This window comes from Loxodonta africana, chromosome 12 (genome assembly GCF_030014295.1).
Source record: "Loxodonta africana isolate mLoxAfr1 chromosome 12, mLoxAfr1.hap2, whole genome shotgun sequence".
NCBI classification, from domain to species: domain Eukaryota; kingdom Metazoa; phylum Chordata; class Mammalia; order Proboscidea; family Elephantidae; genus Loxodonta; species Loxodonta africana.
In genome coordinates, this window is record NC_087353.1 from 53,747,572 (window position 1) to 53,769,877 (window position 22,306).

A 22,306-nucleotide genomic window follows, 5' to 3' on the forward strand; every position below is an offset into this window, starting at 1 on the left:
AGGTGCTCAAGGTCCACGGACGGTTTATGCCTGAACAGGAGCCGCTTCTGTCCTTAGCTCTCCCAGTTAATGGAGCTAGCAAATTATCTTTTCCCCCCAGTTGCAAATTTTTTCCTTCCCCAAGGCCGGGAGGATGGCTCTAGGTGCTCACCAGGGTCTATCTCAGGCCTAGGAATTCAGCCGCTGAAGCTGGCTTGGGGGTGGGGAGGCATGGTAAAATATATGCAAGTACCTAGCTTTTGCCAAGAGTGCCCTTCTCCTCAGGTTCCGGAGGTGTGAGTGGGCTGTGTGGCTGGCTGCTTCTCCCTGAGGAAACTGCGGCCGAACGCTAGGACCAGCCCGCCGCTGCCGCAGCCGCTTCAGGACTGGTGCCTGAGGGCTCCCTGCAATTCAGGTCCGCAACTCCTCTCCGCTTCTGAAGGGTCTCTTCCTTCCCCTGCCCCTCAGTTCGTTGTCTAAGCTAGCCTTTGATGCTCAGGGCCCCCAGCTTGTCACAGATATATTTGTTTCACTTGTTTTTTCGGGTCTTTGTTGTAAAGAGGTCTCAATGGATGCGTCTGTCTATTCCGCCATCTTGGCTCTGCCTCTGACCATCTCATTTTTTATTCCGGTTATTTGCTTCCTCTCCTGTTTTTCTTTTGTCAGTTTGGCCAGTGTTTTATCAATTTTGTTAATTTTTTCAAAGAACCAGCTTTTAATCTTGTTAATCCTTTCATTTTTTTTTTTTCTGTTTTCTATTTCGTTTAATTCTGCTCTAATTTTTATTATGTGCTTTCTTCTGGTGCCTCAGGATTTCTTTTGTTGCTCTTTTTCTATTTGTTCACGTTGTAGGGCTAATTCTTTGATTTTGGCCCTTTCCTCTTTTCGTATGTGTGCATTTGTTGATATAAATTGACCTCTGAGTGCGGCTTTCGCTTGCGTCCCAAAGGTTCTGATAAGAAGTGTTTTCATTCTCATTGGAGTCTATGAATTTCCTGATTCCATCCTTAATGTCTTCTAAAACCCAGTCGTTTTTGAGCAGAGTATTGTTCAGTTTCCAAGTGTTTGATTTCTTTTCCCTGCTTTTTCTGTTATTGATTTCTACTTTTATGGCCTTATGGTCAGAGAAGATGTGTTGTAATATTTCAGCGTTTTGGATTCTGCTAACGGTTGCTTTATGACCTAATATGTGGTCTATTCTAGAGAATGTTCCACATGCACTAGAAAAGAAAGTATTCTTGTCTGCTGTTGGGTGGAGTGTTCTGTATATGTCTATAAGGTCAAGTTGATTGATTGTGGCTTTTAGATCTTCTGTGTCTTCATTGAGCTTCTTTCTGGATGTGCTGTCCTTCACTGAAAGTAGTGTGTTGAAGTCTCTTACCATTATTGTGCAGCTGTCTGTCTCTCTTTTCAATGCTGTTAGAGTTTGTTTTATTTATCTTGCAGCCCTGTCATTGGGTGCATAAATATTTAATATGGTTATATCCTCCTGGTATGTTGTCCCTTCAATCATTATGTGGTGTCCTTCCTTATCCTTTGTGGTAGATTTAACATTAATGTCTATTTTGTCAGAAATTAATATTGCCACTCCTGCTCTTTTTTCTTTGTTGTTTGTTTGATATATTTTTTTCCATCCTTTCAGTTTTAGTTTGTGACTCTAAGTCTAACGTGTGTCTCTTGTAGGCAGCATATAGACGGATTGTGTTTTTTAATCCATTCTGCCACTTTCTATTTGTGCATTTAGTCCCTTTACGTTCAGAGTAATTATGGATAGGTATGAATTTAGTGCTGTCATTTTGATGTCTTTTTTTGTGTGTTGTTGGCAGTTTCTTTTTCCCACTTAATTTTTTGTGCTGAGTAGGTTATCTTTTTATGTTGTCTTTTCCTCATACTGGAAACCCTGGTGGCGTAGTGTTTAAGTGCTACGGCTGCTAACCAAAGGGTTGGCAGTTCGAATCCACCAGGTGCTCCTTGGAAACTCTATGGGGCAGTTCTACTTTGTCGTATAGGGTTGGTATGAGTCGAAATCGACTCGACTGCACTGGGTTTGGTTGGTTTGGTTTCCTCATATTCGTTTTTGTTGATTTTGTTTCTGCTGAGTCTCTACTTTTTTTTTTTTTTTGCATTTTATTTTGATGTGTTTGATAGTTTGTCTCCTTTGCGGTTACCTTAATATTTACCCCTATTTTTCTAAATTTAAACCTAACATTCATTTCTATGTATCGCCTTGTCTTCCTCTCCATATCTATGAGTAGATCCATGACTATATTTCTTAGTCCCTCTTTATTGTTTTAATGTTGCCTTCTTTTACATAATAACATCGCTGCTTCCCTGTTTTGAGCGTTCTTTAATCTTCATTTATTTTTGTGATTTCCCTGTCTGGGTTGACATCTGATTGCTCTGTCCAGTGTTCTAGTCTGGATTGATACTTGATATTACTGATTTTCTGACCAAAGAACACCCTTTAGTATTTCTTGTAGTTTTGGTTTGGTTTTTATGACTTCCCTAAACTTCTGCTTATCTGGAAATGTCCTAATTTCACCTTCATATTTGAGAGATAGTTTTGATGGATATATGATTCTTGGTTGGCAATTTTTTTCCTTCAATACTTTATATAAGTCATCCCATTGTCTTCTTGACTGCATGGTTTCTGCCGAGTAGTCTGAGCTTATTCTTATGAACTCTCCATTGAAGGTGATTTTCATTTATCCCTAGCTGCTCTTAAAATTCTCTTTATCTTTGGTTTTGGCAAGTTTGATTGTAATATGTCTTGGTGACTTTCCTTTAAAATCTACCTTATGTGGAGTTCAATGAGCATCTTAGATAGATATCTTCTCATCTTTCACGATATAAGGGAAGTTTTCTGCCAACAAATCTTCAGCAATTCCCTCTGTATTTTCTGTTATCCCTCCCTGTTCTGGTACTCCAATCACTCGTAGGTTATTTCTCTTGATAGAGTCCCACATGATTCTTAAGATTTCTTAAATTTTTTTAATTCTTTTTATCTGATTTTTCTTCAAATATATTGGTGCCAAGTGCTTTATCTTCAAGTTCACAAATTCTGCCTTCCACTTGCTCAGTTATGTTCCTCTGACTTTCTATTGAATTGTCTAATTCTGTAATTTAATTGTTAATCTTCTGAATTCCTGATTGCTGTCTCTCTGTGGATTCTCGCAGCTGATTAAATTTCCATTATATTCTTTAATAACCTTTTTAATTGCTTCAGCTACTTTATCTGTGTGTTCATTGGCTGTTTCTGTATATTGTGTGATCTCCTTCCTAATTTCATTCCTGATGTCTTGAAGAGTTCTGTATATTAATCTTTTGAATTCTGCATCTGGTAATTCCAGGAAGGCACCTTCATCCAGAAGATTCATTAATTCTTTATTTTGAGAGCTTTGAGGCGATTATCATCTTTTTCTTTATGTGACTTGATATTGACTGCTGTCTCCGAGCATCTGTAAGTTATTGTATTAGTTTATTTTATGCTTGCTTACTGTATCCTAGCTTCTTACTTTGTTTTGTTTTGATGTGCCCGAATGGGTTTCTTGAGTGAGCTAGCTTGATTATTTTCGCCTTTGGCGCCCTGATGTCCTGTCTCCAGATGGCTAGAGCTGTTACCAGGTATATCAGTCTAGGAGTCCACTCACTTTTCTTGTATAAATTTGGGTCAGGTATCTAGATAGCTGATCATCAAGTGTGTGGTACAGACCCTGTCCTTCAGTCTTAGAGGGTCGAGGTGACTGGTGTAGGTACTGGTATCTAGTTGCAGCAGGGGTCATGCTCCAAACAAGGCAGGGAGCTAAAAATCATCCCCCAAGTGTCTCTGAGGAAAGCGTGTTCCTCTTCCCTAGAGTGTACAAGTGGGTTGGCTCTGCAGATGGACCATGGGCACCCAGTATTTTTGGTTGTAATGACTGGGAGGTACCAATTATCCTTGGACCCCTGTCGCGGGTGGCTGGGTGACCTGAGTGGAGCCACCAGTCCTTGGGCCCCTGATGCCAGTAGGTGAGGACCCTGTTTAATATGCAAAGTGGTGTCAGACATCAAACAGCCACCTCTCCACTGCACAGCTGAAACAGTTGCAGTCTGCCAACAAGGGCCTATTCTACCAAAATAGCCCCACACAGGTCCATGCAGTGGGGAAAGTTATTCAAAGTCCATGGACCGCTCATGCCTGGACAGGAGGCGCTTCTGGCCTGAGTTCCCCAGGTTAGTGGAGCTGGCAAATTGTCTTTTACCCTGATTGAGAATTTATTCCTTCTCCAAGGCCGGGAGGATGGCTCCAGGCACTTAACAGGACCTATCTCAGGCCTAGGGAAATCAACAGCCACTGAAGCTGGCTAGGGGGCGGGGGCACAGTAAAACATACACAAGTACTTTGTTTTGTGGAGAGCACTGTTCTTCTCTGGCTCTGGAGGAGTGAGTGGGGTGTACAGCTGGCTGCTTCTTCCTGCAGAAACTGTGGTGGAACACTACTCCCCGCCCTCCGCAGCTGCTCCTGGGAATGGTGCCTTAGGGATCCCAGTGATTCAAGTCCAGGAACTCCTCTCCACTTCTGAACCTCTCTCTCTTCCCCTGCAGCTCAGTCCATTTTCTAACTTTGCCTTTGATGTTCAGGGCTCCTAGGTTGTCAAAAATATAATCGTTTCACTTGTTTTTTGGGGTCTTTGTTCTACGAGGGTTCACAGGAAGCTTCTGGCTATGCTGCCATCTTGGCCCCACCTCCTCTTCTATGACTTTTATGAAAGTTAATAAAGTATGGGCTCAACATTAGCTCTCTGAGCCCATAATCTGCCATCCAGGGGGTAAACGGAGACACATATACAAATAAGTACTGTATGTTGTAATGGGATTATAAAACGCATATGTGTGTATATAGTCTGTCACAGACTTCTCCTGTATATAATGTCCATTATAGATCTTGCCAAGGACCCCCGGTTGCACAATGGTTAAAGCATTTGACTCTTAACGGAAAGGTCAGAGGTATGAAACTACCTGCTGCTCTTTCAGAGAAAGATGTGGCAGTCTGCTTCCATAGAGATTTACAGCCTTGGAAACCCTATGGAGTCGCTATGAGTCAGAATCGACTTGACATCCTTGTGATTTTTTTTTTTTTTTGGTACAGATCTTGCCCTTAGTTGTCTGTCAGTTTATCATACCATGGTGGCTTCTTGTTACGTCATGCTGGAAGCTATGCTGCTGTTATTTCCTTCTTTTTTTTTTTTTGGCTTTAACAAACAAATTTATTCTTGCACAGTGTAGTAGGCTAGAAGTCTGAATTCAGGGTGCCAGCTCCGGGTATGGCTCTCTGTCTCTGTCAGCTCTGGGGGAAGGCTCTTGTCATCAATCTTCACCTGGTCAAGGAACTTCTCAGCACAGGGACCTGGGCCCAAGGGACACGTTCTGCTCCTGGCACTATTTTCTTGGTGGTATGAGGTCCCCATGTCTCTCTGCTTGCTTCTCTCTTTTATATCTTGAAAGAGAATGACTTAGGATACAACCTAATCTTGTAGATTGAGGCCTGGCTCATCAAGATAACTGCCGATAATCCCACCTCGTTAATACCACAGAGGTAGAATTTACAACACATAAGAAAATCACATCAGATGACAAAATGGTGGACAATCACACAATAACTGGGAATCATGGACTGGCCAAGTTGACACACATTTTTGGGGGACACAATTCAATGCATAACAGTATTTTTGCCAAAGTATATTCTGATGATATGAAATCTAACATCAGAATCTTCTTCCTTTTCATGTTAGTCCAGATTCTTTTGATTGTAAGCAACAGAAATAGACTTGGGCTACCTTAAGCTAGAGGGCAAATTTTTTTTTTGTATGTGTATTATCTTTATTTTATTTTTTTAATTGTACTTTAAATGAAGGTTTACACAGCAAACAAGTTTCTCATTCAGCAATTAATACACATTGTTTTGTGACATTGGTGGCCAACCCCACAACATGTCAACACTCTCCCCTTTTCAACCTTGGGTTCCCCATTACCAGCTTTCCTGTCCCCTCCTGCTTTCTCATCTTTGTCCCTAGACTGGTGTGCCCATTTAGTCTCATTTTGTTTTATGGGATTATCTAGTCTTTGGCTAAAGGGTGAACCTCAGGAGTGACTTCATTACTGAGCTTTAAGGGTATCCAGGGGCCATACTCTCTAGGTTTCTCCAGTCTCTGTCAGACCAGTAAGTCTGGTCTTTTTTTTTTTTTTTTCCATGAATTAGAATTTTGTTGTACATTTTTCTCTAGCTCTGTCTGCCACTGGTATTTCAAAATACAAGCAGGGTCACCCATGGTGGACAGGTTTCAGCTGAGTTTCCAGACTAAGACAGACTAGGAAGAAGGACCTGACGGTCTAATTCTGAATAAACTGGCCAGTGAAAACCTTATGAATACAGCAAAACATTGTCTGATATAGTGCCAGAAAATGAGCCTCTCAGGTTGGAAGTCACCCAAAATAGACTGGGGAAGAGCTGTCTCCTTAAGGTAGAGTTGACCTAAATAATGTGAATGGAGTAAACCTTTCATGACCTTCATTTGCTGATGTGGCATGACTCAAAATGAGAAGAAACAACTGCAAACATTCATAATTGGAATGTGGAATGTAGGACATACGAATCTAGGAAAATTGGAAATCGTCAAAAACGAAATGGAATACGTAAAGATCAATATCTTAGGCAATTAGTGAGCTGAAATGGACTGGTATTAGCCATTTTGACTCTGACAATCATATGGTATACTATGCCGGGAATGACAAATTGAAAAGGAATGGCATCACATTCATGGTCAAAAAGAACATTTCAAGATCCATCCTGAAGTACAATGCTGTGAGTGATAGGATAATATCCATATGTTTACAAGGAAGACGAGTTAATACGACTATTATTCAAATTTACACCCAACCACTAATGCCCAAAATGAACAAATTGAAGATTTTTACCAAGGTCTGCAGTCTGAAATTGATTTATAAAAAAAAAAAAAGGCTGCAGCAGCACATCAAGAGGGAACTGATGGAAATTCAAACTGAATTCTGAAGAGGTCAGGGAAGGAGGGCTATGATTGCTGATGTCAGATGGATCTTGGCTGAAAGCAGAGAATACCAGAAAGATGTTTACCTGTGTTTTATTGACTATGCAAAGGCATTTGACTGTGTGGGTCATAACAAATTACAGATAACATTGTGAAGAATGGGAATTCCAGAACACTTAACTGTGCTGATGAGGAACCTGTACATATAGACCAAGAGGTAGCCATTCAAACAGAACAAGGGTATAATTCGTGGTTTAAAGTCAGGCAAGGTGTGTGTCAGGGTTGTATTCTCTCACCATACTTATTCAATCTGTATGCTGAGCAAATAATCCGAGAAACTGGACTATATATGAAGATGAATACGGCATTAGGATTGGAGAAATATTAACAACCCGTGATATGCAGATGATACAACCTTGCTTACAGAGGCTTGGTGGCACAGTGATTAAGAGTTTGGCTGCTAACCAAAAAGTTGGCAGTTCGAATCCACCAGCCGCTCGTTGGAAACTCTATGGGGCAGTTCTCCTCTGTCCTATAGGGTTGTTATGAGTCAGAATCGACTCAATGGCAACGAGTTTACAACCTTGCTTGCTGAAAGCAAAGAGGACTTGAAGCACTTACTGATGAAGACCAAAGGCTACAGCCTTCAATATGGATTAATCTCAACATAAAGAAAACAAAAATCCTCACACCTGGACCAATAACCAACATCATGAAAAGCAGAGAAAACATTGAAGTTGTCAAGGATTTAATTTTGCTTGGATCCATGATCAACACCCATGCAAGCAACAGTCAAGAAATCAAACGGCGTATTGCATTGGGCAAATCTGCCTTAAGAGACCACTTTAAAGTGTTGGAAATTAGAGTTGTCACTTTGAGGACTAAGTTGTGCCTCACCCAAGCCATGGTATTTTCAGTTGCCTCATATGCATGCAAAAGCTGGACAATGAATTAGGAAGACAGATACCTTTGAATTATGGTGTTGGCGGAAAACATTGAATATACCATGGATTGCCAGAAGAATGAACAAATCTGTCTTGGAAGAAGTACAGCCAGAATGCTCCTTAGAAGTCAAAATACGTACTTTGGACCAGTCCCTGAAGAAGGAGAGGGTCAGCCAAGGAGAGGAAGACTCTCGAGGAGATGGATTTCTACAGTTGGCTGCAACAGTGGTGGCCTCAAACATTGCAATAATTGTGAACATGGCACAGGACCGGACAGTGTTCGTTCTGTTGTACACGGGGTTGCTATGAGTCGGATTGGACTCCACAGCACCTAATAACAGCATACGTCTTTGCCAGTTTTAACACCTCGGAGCGACGGGCAGAGCAAAGGCCCGGACCCTTGCAGCCCGGGTCTACTAGCTTGCTGGCGGAAGGACAAGATAACGTGGGCCGCTCTGCGCGCAACGGCGGCTCAGTGTTGCACAGCCTATACCAGGCGAGGGGCGTGTCCACCTTCCGCGCTGCATAGCAACCTTGGCTGGGCCGCGGGGCGGGGGCTGAGCCGAAACAGGGTGGAGCCTACCCGGCGCACCTCTTTCCACCCGCCGCATCCCTCGGAAGTGACGTAAGGGAGCGGGGCCTACAGAGCGCGGCTGGTGGCGCTGGCAGCCGGGAGGGTGCGAGGGCTCGGTGGCAGGTGAGTGAGCGAGGCCTCGTAGTCCGCGCGCGTGCACGCCCCGGGGCTCGCCCCTCTGGGGGCACCGCTTCTGGTTCCCCAACATTTCCCCATGGTAACCTCCCTCCTCACACACTCCGGTCTCTCATAGACTGCGGTCGCCGGTGACGCCGGCTCCTTACAGGCCACTGCCTCCGTTGATGCCGGCTCCTCACATACCCTGGTCCCCAGTGACCCCGATTCCTCACAGACTCCGGCCTCTGGTGACCCCAGTTCCTCACAGACCCAGGCCTCTGGTGACCCCGGTGACCCCGGCTCCTCACGGACCCTAGCCGCCTGTGACCCTGGCCCCCTGGTGGCCCTAGCTCCCCTAGCCTCGGTGACCCCAGATCCTGGATGACCCTGGTCCCTCTGTGACTCCAGAACCCAGGCAACCCTCCACCTCCTCACAGACCCTGGTCTCTACAGACCCTGAGCCCCAAGGGACCCTGACCCCCAGTCGGTACAGGTTCTTTGGTGACCCCAGACCCAGAGCCACCTCTTGTCCTCAGAGACCCCAGCTTCTCACAGATCTTAACCCCTGAGTCACCCCGGATCCTCACACACCTTGGCATTGGTGAACCCACGTCCTGGTTGACTCCAGCCCTTGGATGACCCTAGTCCTTTGGTGAACCTAGCCCTGGGATGACTCTGCCTTGTTACACACCCCAGTCACAGAAGACCCCGGCTCTTCGCAGACCCTGACCCTCAAGTGACCCCCACTTCTCACAGACCCCAATCCCCAGTAACCACAGGTCCTCACAGACTCAGGCTAGTAACCCCAGATCCCAAATGACTCTAGTCCCCAGATGGCTCCAGCCTCTCAGTGAACCTAGCCTCTCAGAGTCCTTGAGTCCCAAGTGAACCCAGCTCCTCACAGACCCTACCTATCATAGATCCCAACCCTCAAATTACCCCAGATCCTCTCAGATCCCCAACCCCTGAGTGATCCCGGCTTCTTACAGACTCCAACCCCTGGGTGGCCCTGGATCTTCACAGACCCTGGCATCGGTGACCCCAAATCCTGGGTAACTCTAGCCCACCAGTGATCCCATTCCACAGATGACTCCAGCCCCTTGATTACCCGAGATCTGGGCTGACCCCACCGTCTCGTAAACCCTGACCATGGTGACCCTGGCTCCTCACAGACTCCAGTGACCCCAGACCCTGCATGACCCCAGATATTCACAGACCTGGGTTGTCTTCTTTTTAAGGTTCCCTGGCCACTGCCCATGTCCTCACCCACCTACCCTGCCATGTCCCTGCAGTGGTATGGGTAGAAAGGCTGCTGCAGGAGCCCAAAGCCAGCCGGCTTCACTGGCCTTTCCAGCACCAGCTCCTAGGGAGTCTCTTTTGTCTCTGACTTTCCCCATTCCAGCAGCCTGGGATCAGTTCTAGTCCCAGTTGTCCCCAGATAAAGGATTTAACTCCCAGTAGAAAACTTCCCAAGGAGCCCTGGTGGTGCAATGATTAAATGCGTGGCTACTAACCAAAATCCACCCAGCAGCTCTGTGGGAGAAAAACCTGGTGATCTGCTTCTGTAAAGATTACAGCCTAGAAAACCCTATGGGCCAAATTTACTCTGTCACATGGGGTCACTATGAATTGAAAATTGGCTCCATGGCACCTAACAACAACAGGAGACTTTCCATCCCATTTTGGCTGCAGGATGGATAAGCTACTCATTATGCTCTTGAGGGTAAATGCTATCTATATTGGTTGTTGAATAATTAAAAATAAATAAATAAAACAATGTTAGTGAGAAGTCTAACTCAAAAGTGACTCTCCCATGGGTTAGATATTCATGTTTTCTTATTAGAACACTGTAAACAAATCTGGAAGACAAGGAGAGAATAACCCAGAGACCTTTCCTCAGAGCTCACCTGACTTTTCCTTATTTACAGGAGAGGTCACTCACTTATAGCTTGTCTTACTGAACAAAACAAAGCAGATTTTAAAACGGAAAAAAGTACAGTCTGTCTGTGGAAGTTTCCAGCCCCCCATAGGTTAACTGAAAACTATAAGGAGAGAGTTTGCCCTTGAGCAGACTGATAACTAATCAGGAAAGGCAATTTCAGTTACTTGTGGGTTCTCCAAGAAACCCTGTGATTTCAGGTAGCTTATGTGATGTGTTCCTCATCTCCACATACTGGCTGCTAATGTCTCTAATGCCATCACCACATTGCATCACTTGTTTTATTGTGGTTTCACAGTAAATGTACAGTTAAAGTAGCTAAGAGTAACTCAACAAATATTTTCTGAGTATCTTCTGGTTGCCAGGCATGATTCTAAGTGCTGAGGACAAGTTCTTGTTAGATGCCATCCAGTTGGTTCCTACTCATAGGGACCCTGTCTACAGCAGAACAAAACACTGCTCAGTCCTATGCCATCCTCATAATCATTGCTATGTTTGAACCCATTGCTGCAGCCACTGTGTCAGTCTATCACATCGAGGGTCTTCCTCTTTCTTCTCCAGGGACTGGTCCAAAGTATGTATCCTTGACCTTCTAAGGAGTATTCTGGCCATTCTTCTAAGACAGATTTGTTTGTTGTTCTTTTTTCATTGTCCAGCTTTCGCATGCATATGAGGTGATTGAAAATACCATGGCTTTGGTCAGGCACACCTTAGTTCTCAAAGTGACAACTTTTCTTTTTAACATTTTAAAGAGGTCTTTTGGAGCACGTTTGCCCAATGCAGTATGCTTCCATGGGCATTGATTATGGATCCAAGTAAAATGAAATCCTTAACAACTTCAGTGTTCTCTCCGTTTATCATCATGTTGGTTATTGGTCCAGGTGTGAGGATTTTTGTTTTCTTTATGTTGAGGTGTAATCCATACTGAGGCTGCAGTCTTTGGTCTTCATCAATAAGTGCTTCAAGTCCTCTTTGGTTTCAGCAAGCAAGGTTGTACCATCTGCGTGAGTCTTCCTGTAATCCTGATAACACGCTCTTCTTATTGTCCAGCATCTCGGATTATTTGCTCAGCATACAGATTGGATAAATATGGCGAAAGGATACAACCCTGATGCACACCTTTCCTGATTTTAAGCCATGTAGTATCCCTTATTCTGTTAGAATGACTGCCTCTTGGTCTATGTACAGGTTCCACATGAGCTGAGGACGTAGCACTAAACCAAACAGACAAAATTCCTGTTTTCAGAGAGCTTAAATTATACTGAAGGATACAGATTTTAAACAAGATAAATAACAAAATATGGGGCATACTAAATAGAAAGTGGAGACAGGGAAGGTTGAGATCATAGAAATGGCCCTGACATCACATGGATATGTATTTGGACATTTTACCAGTTTTTAGAGTCCTTATTTCATTGATTGGGATGCTTTTGGCTCATGTCTCAAGAACCGACTAAACTAAATCAAGCTATGGAGGAATTTTACTGGCTGTTATAGCTGAAAAGTACAGGGGACCCAGAATAGCTGGAGCCAACAGCTCGAAAGTGACCATCAGGATTTGGTGATGGTGGGGATAGTCTTATTAGTCCCTCACCTTCTCGCATACCTTCTCTCTGTCTTGCTTCCGTCTGTTCATTTCTTTCTCAGGTTTCTGCCTCCATCCTACCTACTTGTGTTAGTTATCTCCTGTTGTATAACAAATTAACATAAAATTTAGTGGAATAAAACAGCCAAACATTGTCTCACGGTTTCTGTGGGTTAAGAATTCAGGAGTGGCTTAGCTGGATGATTATGGATCAAGGTCTTTCACAAGGTTGTATAGCCAAGTCCTCTTCACTTTCAGCAAGCAAGGTTGTGTTACCTGCGTAAAGCAGGTTGTTAATGAGTCTTCCTCCAATCCTGATGCCATGTTCTTCTTATAGTCCAGCTTTTCAGATTATTTGCTCAGCATACAGATTGAATAAGTACGGTGGACGAATACAACCCTGACGCACATCTTTCCTGATTTAAAACCACACGGTATCCCCTTGTCCTGTTCGAACGAATGCCTCTTGATCCATGTACAGGTTCCTCATGAGCACAATTAAGTGTTCTGGAATTCGCATTCTTCTCAATGTTGTCCATAATTTGTTACGTTCCACACAGTCAAATGCCTTTGCATAGTCAATAAAACACAGGTAAATATCTTCCTGGTAGTCTGCTTTTAGCCAGGATCCGTCTGACATCAGTAATGATATCCCACGTTCCATGTCCTCCTCTAAATCTGGCTTGAATTTCTGGCAGTTCCCTGTTGATACAGTGCTTCAGCCACTTTTGAATGATCTTCAGCAAAATTTTACTTATGTGTGATATTGATGATATTGTTTCATAATTTCCTCATTCGGTTGGATCACCTTTCTTGGGAATAGGCATAAATCTGGATCTCTTCCAGTTGGTTGGCCAGGTAGCTGTCTTCCAAATTTCTTCGCATGGATGAGTGAGCACTTCCAGCTCTGCATGCATTTGTTGAAACGTCTCAATTCGTATTCCGTCAATTCCTGGAGCCTTTGTTTTTTCACCAGTGCCTTCAGTGCAGCTTGGACATTGAGCATGGGGGTAAGTGGATTTTTCCAAGGAAAATCAAGGTGCTGTTACTAGAGAGAGAGAAATGGATGTCAAGTAGTCAACATGACCCCTATATTTGATTTATGCCATCTGTTTCTAATCAGATTTTTAAAAATTGCTTCTGCAAGCTGTGGATTTCGAAGTAATTAAATATTGGTTAATAAATGCATTAATAAATTACTCTTCTGAGAAAAGTTTATGAGCAGAGAATAACAAAAATTAGTCATATATTCAGACATGTAAATTTGTGAATGTTTTATGTCGAGCAGTCAGTATGCTTTGTCCTGGGAAAACAAAGACAGGAAAAGCAAGTGTATGCCCTCAAGTTGCTCATAGTCTGGGGGAGGTCTCTCCAGTGACTCGGTGAGTACAGAGCAATGTGAGGGACACACTAGAGAAGCCTGAGGTGTCAGGGAAAGCATCTCAGTGGAAGTCAGGCTGGAGTAGGCTTTAAAGGCACAGTAGGTGTTACTAGATGAAGAACAGAAGGACTGTGTGTGCAGTGTGACTCTGGGGGAACCATGACTGAAACAAATATTGGGTGTGGGGTTTGGGGAGAGATGACACTAGAGAGGTAGGCAGGAGCTAGGTGGTGAAAAGACCTGAAAGTAAACTAAGGGGTTCAGTCTTTGTTATCAGAGTTATGAGGAGTCGTTCAAGGATTTTAAACAAGAGATGACGTGATCAGAAAGATGCTTCTTGCAGTATCTAGGAGGAAAGATTCAAAAGGGCTGCAGAAATCCAGGGGAGACGTTCTAAGAAAATGACCTACAGCAGTGGCAATTGAAAGGAAGGGATACATTGAAGAGATAGAGAAGTTAGAATCTGTAGACTTGTTGGATGTTTCAAAATGTATTGTATATCTCACTGAAAATTGGTCTTTATAAAACCCACAAACTTGGTGGTGAATTTTTTCCCCACTCTTAACACTTTGTAAAATCCTTCACGGAGCTTAGGTTATCCAGATATGGTGTGGGGAAAAAAATTGCTGACTCCTAGCCAAATAACCAGCTATTAGGGAAACAGTTTTGTAAGATCAAGTTTCAAATAATTGGAGCGTTGGGGAGAAGTGTGTTGCCTTATAGATGAAAAAAGATTGGCTGTATGATGGTAATTGTACAATCTCGGATGGGTGTATGTGGGCTAGTGTTCTCTACTTTTGTGAATATTTAAATATTTACCTAATAAAAGGTTTTAAAAACAAATAATGTTAAAAAATAAGCTGGAGGTGGGTCTACTTACCTCATTGGGTTGATCAAAAGTGATCAATTAAGAGTTACACTGTATCTTTTTAAGAGCTTTTGCTTTCCTTCTACACCCACCCCCACAAGAAGTGAAAGGCACTGATTTGTAGTGGAGTCAAGGGAAGTAAAATCTGCCTTAGAATTCACGTTATTTCAGGAACCAGCTTATAATACTCATCCTATGTAACAGCTGCTTGTTTGAAATGCAGGCATTCATTCTTAACTTATTTTTAGGAGATACTGTGAGCCATCCTCAGTTACTTTAAATGTTTTCAGTTGTGTAAAGAAAAGGACTGTGTTGAGGTTTGTGAGTGCTGACTACATATGCTGTGAGACTTTTACCTTTATGAGGGAACCATGACCTTAAACTTTGTTCTCATTTGAAAAATGACTAAGGGCCTATTCTTTGTCACGAGATTGTTTGCTTGGTGAAAAGAGGAAATAGCTGTTCAGCTGTAAACAACTGAACACTCTTACAGTCATTGTCTGACATTGCTTTTTCAGCTGAAAAATCCTAGTTGGTTATTGTGAGTGTCTCTTTCAAATAACTCATGTTGAACTGCTATCAAAATACATGGAGTACCGTTTGCAGTGGCATTCTTAAATTATCTGTATGTATCACGGTCAGCTTTAGGAACAAGCACATGAGCACACTTTCTGTAAGATTCATTAGGGATTATGGATTATGAAATCTGTACTAAAATACAGGCCCTGGAGGGAAGAGAATGATTGCAAGTTATCTTTTTCATCTTCTTGTCCCAGGACAGGCTCCATCAAATTCTTTTTCAACCATTTTGGTATTATTTGTTGAATGCCTACCATGAGTTCTCTGGGATGGAAGATAGCTCACATGGGTCAGCAAGGTCACAAACCTTTACTAAAGTTTAATGTTGTCCTAGCTGAGACTAGGAGGGCTAATAGGGATGCAGCATTCACGCAGAAGGACCAGCATGTGTGAAGTGTTGAAGGTTAATATCCAATACTTGTCAGGTCCTCGTACAAGCTGGGCAGTGGCTAAGTGGCCATCAGCAGGTAATTCACAGATAAAAGACCACGAATGTCCAATGAATACGTGACAAGATGCAGTGTTCTGTTCTAGATATTTCCTATCTTTTGGAAAAGTAATCCAATGGAGTGTAAATGTGGGGCAAGAGTTCCCCAGATGACCACTCCCAAAGCCAACTCTTCAGACAGGTATTGGACTGGATGATAATACAGAAAACAGTACTGGAGAGGAGTGAAGATAAGAAGGCAGAGGGGGACAGCAGCTGGTTGAATGGATGTGGGGAATACAGGGTGGAGAAGAGGAGCATGCTGTCTCATTAAGCGGAGAACAGCTAGGAGTACACAGGAAGGTGTGTATAAGTTTTTGTATGAGACTGGTTTCATTTGTAAACTTTCACTTAAAGCACAATTAAAAAAAAAAAAAAGTTTTCCAGGTCAAAGAAATCTATAATAACCCGAATAAATCAACTCTACCTTCTCTCACCCAGACCTTTAAGAATAACTTTTTATCTTATTAATATCTAGCCGTAGAGTGTGTCCAGGTGATCTTATTATTTTTTTAAACCACTAACAAAATCCTTTCAGTTTTTATTACTAATTGGTGAAGGTAGATGTTAGTCTATGATCAGAACTTTTCCCTAATTAGTCCCTAAATTTTTCTCCATTAAAATCTCAATATCAGCTATTTTCTCCAACCCTCCCTCTTCCCCGTTATTTAAATGTATTTTCTCTCTCTCTTTTTAATTTGCAAGTATATTTTTCTTGTTTTATTTATCTATTTATTTTAATTTGCAAATAACGTTGATTTTAAAAATGTCTACTTGGTAAAATTATTCTAGCGAGGTCAAGTAATGCAAGAAGTAGGTAGTCTTCTCTGAGTGTTGATAAGCATTCCATTGGTCATAGTAGAAATTTCTGGACAAACAGAAAGTGGACCTTGTCATTATTTTGTCACAGAGATCAAACTGTGTATACCCACATCCTTGATAGAGATCTCTTATAAAACCAAAGTTATGACTTAAAGACGTGCAGTTAAGACTAAACAAAATTCTTACTTAGTTTAAATTAATTTTTAAAGTAGGCAAAGTACCTGTTAGGATAAGTATTTAATTTCGAAAGTCTCAGCTCTTCGTCAAGGCCACCATTGTCTGAAAATTTCCTTTCAAGAATTTTATGAAATTCAAAATTTAAAAATTGGGGAACATTTCTTACTAAAGAGCTCTGAAATTATCTTTTCTCCAAGAAAATAGTTCTAATCAAATTTTTGCATTTTAACAGTTTAGCAGTTCCTCAAAAAATTAAACATAAAGTTAACAAATGACCCAGCAATTCCATGCAGGGACTCAAAAAGATACTTGTAAACTAATGTTCATTGCAGCAGCATTCATAATAGCCAAAAGGTGGACAACCCAAGTGTCAATAGCAACTAACAGATAAATGGATAAACAAAATTTGGTATATATGTGCAATGGGATGTTCAACTATGAGCAGGAATAAAATTCTAATATATGTTATAACATGAATGAACCTTGAAAAGATTGTGCCAAGTGAAATAAGCCAGTCACATAAGATTCCATTTATATGAAACACCTAAAATAGGCAAATTCATAGAGACAGAAAACAAATTAGAGGTTACCTGGGGTTGGGAAGAAGGGGAAAGGAGAAGTCGTTGTTTAATGGGTACAGAGTTTCTGTCTGGGGTGACGAAAAAGTTTTGGAAAAGCATAGTGGTGATGGTTGTGCAACATGGTGAATGTAATTAATGCCACTTGAGTTATAAACTTAAAAATGGTTAAAATGGCAAATTTTATGTTACATTTTCTAAATTTAAAAAAAGTAGCTGTTTAAAAAATTAGACCCCCTACCTTCAAAGTATCTCTGGAATTGTCAATTATTTGTGCTGGCAGTTTTCCTTCTGCCCTTGCTACAGGTTTTATGCTTTCTTTATCTGTTAAAAAAAACTATTAGAGTGAGACTTATGTTTCTATCTTCTGTCGTCTCTGACTCAGTAAACAGTTCTTAGTGGAAAAACACTTGGAGAAAAGAAAGCCATCGTTTTTTGCTTTCTGCATAGACTGTTGTTTTAGCCCTTTAAATGTTAATGAGCTGTGTGAACCATTTCTAGGTTTTATTGTTCTATCCCATAATCAGAGTTTCCAACCTGGCTGGAAGTGATAGCCTGTGTATCCCTAGGAGGCTAGGTGTGGCAGCTGCTGTGGCCTTGAGCAGACCAATAGCCAAGTGTCTGGTTTCTCGAGAGTTCCTTAGAGCCAGGGAAATAATGGGTCTGAAAGAGCATATACTTATTTAGCCCACAGGTGTTATAGTTTATGTATTTACCTCCATTCAGGTCATCCTATAGTCATGTCTTTTACCTTAATATGTGTCATACTGATACATTTTCTTTCTGATCCCTTATATTTCTCTGTATTTCTTTTGTTTTCCATAATATTAAATGAAAAAAATAGATTTTATAGTTGTCTCAGAAGCTCAGAATTAATGAGAGAAAATGCCAGTCAGTGACTGAAAAGTCTGTGACTCAATTTCCATATTCTATCCTGAAGGCGACCATCTTGTTAGAGGTGATCGCAAAGAACATTGGGTGAGGTAAAAATATAAATCTCTTAACCTCATGCTTTTTTCCTTAGTGTGATGGTTAAGGTTGTGTGTCAATTTGGCTGGGCCATGATTCTCAATGGTTTGGCAGTTATGATGTAGTTTGGCAGTCGTATCATGTTGGGATCACTTCCATAATGAGATTTTATATAATATGATCATCTCCATGATGGAATCTGCTGGGAGTAGCCAGTCAGCTGAAAGGGAGTTTCCTTGGGAGTGTGGCCTGCATCAAATATAAGTGGTCGTTCTGGCAAAGCTCATGGGCTTTTGCTTTCTCTGGATCCTGCAGCTGGCTCCGGTTCGTCTGACCTCAGGGTCTTGGGACTTGAGCTAGCAGCTTACCCGCAGTCTTGCCTGCTAATCTCGGGATTCATCATCCTTTGCAACCTGTGAACAAGAGCCTTGTTCTCTGACCTGCCAATCTTGGGTTTGCCAGCCCCTGCAGTTACATGAATCAGGAGAAGCCTCTACTCTGACTTGGGACATTCCATCCTCTACAATCGCTTGAGTCACTTCCTTGATATAAATCTCTCTCTATACATATTTATATGCTTTTACTGATTATGCTTCTCTAGAGAACCCAGCCTATGACACTAAGTATTTTTTCTTTATCTGATACATTTTAACAGCTTTTATTTTAGGTTATATAAAAATGGCATGGCGGAATCATCTGACTTCCTCTGACTTCACAAAGGTGAAGGAGAACCAAGATCAATAGCCCAAGGCTGATTCCTATGAGGTGGAGGTCAGACATACCTCCTCCCTCCAACTTTTTTCACCAATTCTGACACTAACCATCCCTCGTACAGCACACTCTGCTTCTCTGCTGGGTTCCATAATTCATTGCAATGGCCACACAGAACTCACAGACCATACTAACCGTTATGGGGTTTATTAGGGAAGTAACAGGTTACAATTCAGGTTTAGGAATGCTCAGGATACAGTTCTTTGATCAAGATAGCCTCTTCTCAGCCATGGTGCAGGCAGGCTTCTCCCTGGCCCTCGGCCCCTTAGCCTGGCCTCTGTTCTGCTCTGGCAAGTGTTACAAAGCTCTTTTAACTCCGACAATAAGGCACCTCGCTCCTCCAGGAAGCCTTGGCCCAAAGGAGCTATGCTCAGCTTGCTGTCTCCTGCCAGTTGGTTGGCAAACCTAGCTCTCTCAAGTGCCTGGGGGCATCCCATTCCACCAGAAAGCCTCATGCCCAAATGCACTCTCTCTTACTCCATGAATCGCCACACTGGCTCGATGTTACAGCTCTCTCTCTCAGTTTCCTGGTTCCAGGAGCTTCTCAGTGCAGGGATTCTGTATACAAAGGACGTACTGTACTCCTGGATCTTCTTTCTTGATGGTGGTGAGGTCCCCCTTCCACCTCTGGGAGGACTCATTTTAAGCCTAATGGGATGCCAAAACTGACCAATCCCCTCACAGGGCTTCATACACCCTATTTGCATGATCCCACCCCCACAAGGGGGCCATGAACCTTATTTACATTATTAGCAAGCTGTCCAATCCCCTTGGTGGGCCACAGGTACCTCATTTGCATACTCCCAGTCAATCGTTTGGTGGGAGATACAAAGACTATGGCTAGAAGGGCCATATTAAGTAAATCACGGCACTGCAGGTTAAAACGTTCTTAATTCTTGGAATTTTCCTTCCAGTGTCTGGAAAATGTTTGTTTAATTTCATATATACGTATACAAACTGAAGTTTTGTTTTCCTTTTAAGGAAATTTGACATCAAATTTATTTGATGTTGACAAACAACAAATGTTAATAGTTCCCTAGGATGTATGTTCTCCAGACTTCTCACATAGAATTCTGCTAACTTGTTGTTGTTGTGTGCCCAGGGCTACATTAAGACATCCAAAGGCCCTATATATTAATAATCTGTGGTGTCCCCTCCACTGTTTACTATTCATACAAATGGGATATGTGAATTTTATATATACATGTGTGTACATGTATGTGTGTGTGTGTCTTAGCTATCCGTGATGTAACTTTTTAAATGTGACTATAATATTAGTGATTGAAAGTGTCATATGCCATTTCAGTGGAATGAAATGAACTGAATTATAAAATTTTTAGTGGATGCAGGGTGCAAAGATTTTTACTATATACCACCTTTTCTGCAAAAAGAATATTCCACAAATTCTCTAACAAAGAAAATAAGTCAGCGAACTTAGTTGTTTCAACCAATGTAAAATTCTGTTGATTTCCCACAACAAAAAATTGACTTTCACCAATTTTTCTTTAAATGTCATACTTCAATTTCTAAATAAATGTTATAATTATAAATGAACAATGAAAAAATGTCATCAAAGAAAATTTAATGAGCAGAAAACAAATATTACAACAAATTGCCATATTCTATTTTTAGATAGACCTTTGATCTCTAAGGGAGCCCTGGTGGCATAGTGGTTAAGAGCTATGGCTGCTAACCAAAAGGTCAGCAACTCAAATCCACCAGCCACTCCTTAGAAACCTGTGGAGCAGTTCAACTCTGTCCTGTAGGATCACTATGACTCAGAATCAACTTGATAATGGCAATGCATTTGATTTTTTTGATTCAGCTCTAACTTGTTATAATTAAAAACAAATTTTTTTCTGTTCTTTGCTCTTACAAATTCTTCAATGATTTCATCACAATTAATCTCCCAAACAATATCTACTTCCATACATAATAAGGATAATGAATCGAGTCTTTCTTGAATCACTGTTGTATGCTGAGGGTTTTTGAGTGTCTTTAGGGACAAAAATGAGGTTCTCTTTGCAGTTTGTGATCATTAAAGTTAGGAATATGCATAAAACTTTTTCAACATTGGGAAATGTGCCATCTTAGTTATCTAGTGCTGCTATAATAGAAATACTACAGGTGGATGATTTTGGTTTTAATGAAGAGAAATCTATTCCTTCACAGTCTAGGAGGCTAGAAGTCCAAATTCAGGATGCCAGCTCCAGGGGAAGGCTTTCTGTCTGTTAGCTCTGGGGGAAGGTCCTTGTCATCAATCTTCCCCAGTGGAGGAGTTTCTCAGCACAGGGACCCCAGGTCCAAAGGACCTACTGTTCTCCTGGCTCTTTTTTCTTGGTGGTATGAGGTCCCCATGTGTCTCTGCTTGCTTCTCTCTTTTATATCTTGAAAGAGATTGACTAAAATACAGCCTAATCTTGTAGATTGATTAAGTCCTGCCTTGTTAATATAATTGCCTGTAATCCTACCTCATTAATATCATAAAGGTAGGATTTATAACATAGGAAAATCACATCAGATCACAAAATGGTGGAAAATAACACAATATTGGGAATCATGGCCTAGCCAAGTTGACATACATTTTGGGAGGACACAATTCAATCCATAATATGGGCATTGTATTTTAACTTCTGTTATGGAATCATATATGCTTACATGAGTAAAATTTGTCTTTCCCGAATCTGTAAAATTAGTTCTCATGTAAGAATGAAATTGTCACACTTCTCCATAAAGATTTGTATTTAAGTCATCGGGGTGAGCCTGCACTAATTTCATGGATGCCTTCATGCATTGTTCTTCAGGTATATCCACATTGCTTAAGAAGGAAAATCTATTCGCCACTCTTTTCATGGAAGGTTTAAGTGTGTGAATGATGGTGTAGTGTGTGGTTATGCGAAATTGATCTCTGTCACTCAGTGATATTTCTGGAGCACTCCCGTCACTTGTTTCTTTCTAACACTTCTGCAGTGGTGAACTGCTTGATAATCAGTATTTGGCAGTATTTATTTTGTTGTGTTTTCAAAAGCTTCTCTTAAAGTACGTGAACACCCAGTTAGTGATGGGTAGAGATCTGTACATGTCTTTACATTTATTTCTGAATCTTGGAAAGCTTGATTAGTCCGATGAAAATGCTGCAATATATTATTCCACATAGCCAACATGTGAGATTGTAGTACTGTGGTGGCTTGCGTGTTGCTCTGATGCTGGAAGCTACACCACCCAATTTCAAATACCAGCAGGGTCACCCATGGTGGACAGGTTTCAGCTGAGCTTCCAGACTAAGTCAGACTAGGAAGAAGGACCTGGCAGTCTACTTCTGAAAAAATTAACCAGTGAAAACCTTATGAATGGCACCAGAACATTTCCTGATAGAGTGCCAGAAGATGAGCCCCTCAGGTTGGAAGGCACTCAGAATACGACTAGGGAGAGCTACCTCTTTAAAGTAGAGTCGACCTTAATGACGTAGATGGAGTCAAGCTTTCAGTACCTT

At 41.7% G+C, this 22,306-nt stretch overlaps 1 protein-coding gene across 6 annotated transcripts in view; it reads left to right on the forward strand.

Moving 5' to 3' along the window:
- The first annotated feature begins 8,579 nt into the window (after positions 1–8,579).
- Positions 8,580–22,306, forward strand: part of FAM234A (family with sequence similarity 234 member A) — a 48,170-nt gene continuing 34,443 nt past the window's right edge. For all 6 annotated transcript variants that reach the window (XR_010323580.1, XM_064295259.1, XM_003417801.4 and 3 more), the window contains exon 1: positions 8,580–8,663. The gene's annotated coding sequence lies outside the window, so the exon portion shown is untranslated. The remainder of the gene's footprint in view (positions 8,664–22,306) is intronic.